This window comes from Gavialis gangeticus, unplaced genomic scaffold, assembly GCF_001723915.1.
Source record: "Gavialis gangeticus isolate Ggan-Ray unplaced genomic scaffold, GavGan_comp1, whole genome shotgun sequence".
Classification (NCBI taxonomy): domain Eukaryota; kingdom Metazoa; phylum Chordata; order Crocodylia; family Gavialidae; genus Gavialis; species Gavialis gangeticus.
The window spans coordinates 159,099,802-159,100,765 of NW_017729024.1; positions in this window are offsets into that span (position 1 = coordinate 159,099,802).

Consider the following 964-nt stretch of genomic DNA (forward strand, 5'->3'; position numbering starts at 1 on the left):
TTTTTTTTTTTCCAGGGCTTCACATCTCTAAGCCCAGGTGTGGCCTCACCAGTGCAGAATAAAGGGGAATAATTACTTTCCTTGATCTGCTGGCAATGCTTCTACAATGTAGCCCAGTATGCTGTTAGCCTTCTGGGCAACAAGGGCACGCTTTTAATTTATATTCAACTTATTTTCCACTGTAATCCCCAGGTCCTTTTCTGGAGAGCTGCTGCTTAGCCAGGTGGTCCCAAGCCTGTAGCAGTGCATGGGATTCTTCCATCCTAAGTGCAGGACTTTGCACTTGTCCTTGTTGTATCTCATGCAATTTCTTTTGGCCCAATCCTCCAATGTGTTTAGGTCATCCTGAATCCTAGCCCTGCCCTCCAGTCTATCTATTACTTCCCCAAGCTTGTTGTCATTCACAGACTCAATGAGAGTGCACTCCATCCCATCTTCCAGCTTGTTGATGAAGATATTGAACAAAACCAGCCCCCAGAATGACTCCTAGGGCACTCCACTTGATACCATCTGCCAACTAGACCTCAAGACATTGATCACTATCCACTGAGCCTGACAATTCAGCCAGGTTTCTATCCACCTTATAGTCCATTCATCCAACCCATACTTCCTTAGCTGGCTTGCAAGAATGCTGTGGGAGACCATATCGAAACCCTTGTTTAAGACAAGGTATATCATGTCCACTGCATTCCCCACATCCACAGAGCCAGTCATCTCATCATAGAAGGGAGGGTTGCCAAAATCTGGAATGGGCTTCCAAGGGAGGTGGTGCTCTCCCCTACCTTGGAGGTCTTTAAGAGGAGACTAGACAAGCAGCTACTTGGGGTCATCTGATCCCAAGCACTCTTTCCTGCAAAGGTCAGAATCGATGATCTACTGAGTTCCCTTCCAACCCTAAAAATCTATGAAAACTATGAGAAGGCAATCAGGTTGGTCAAGCATGGTGAATCCAGACTGACTGTTT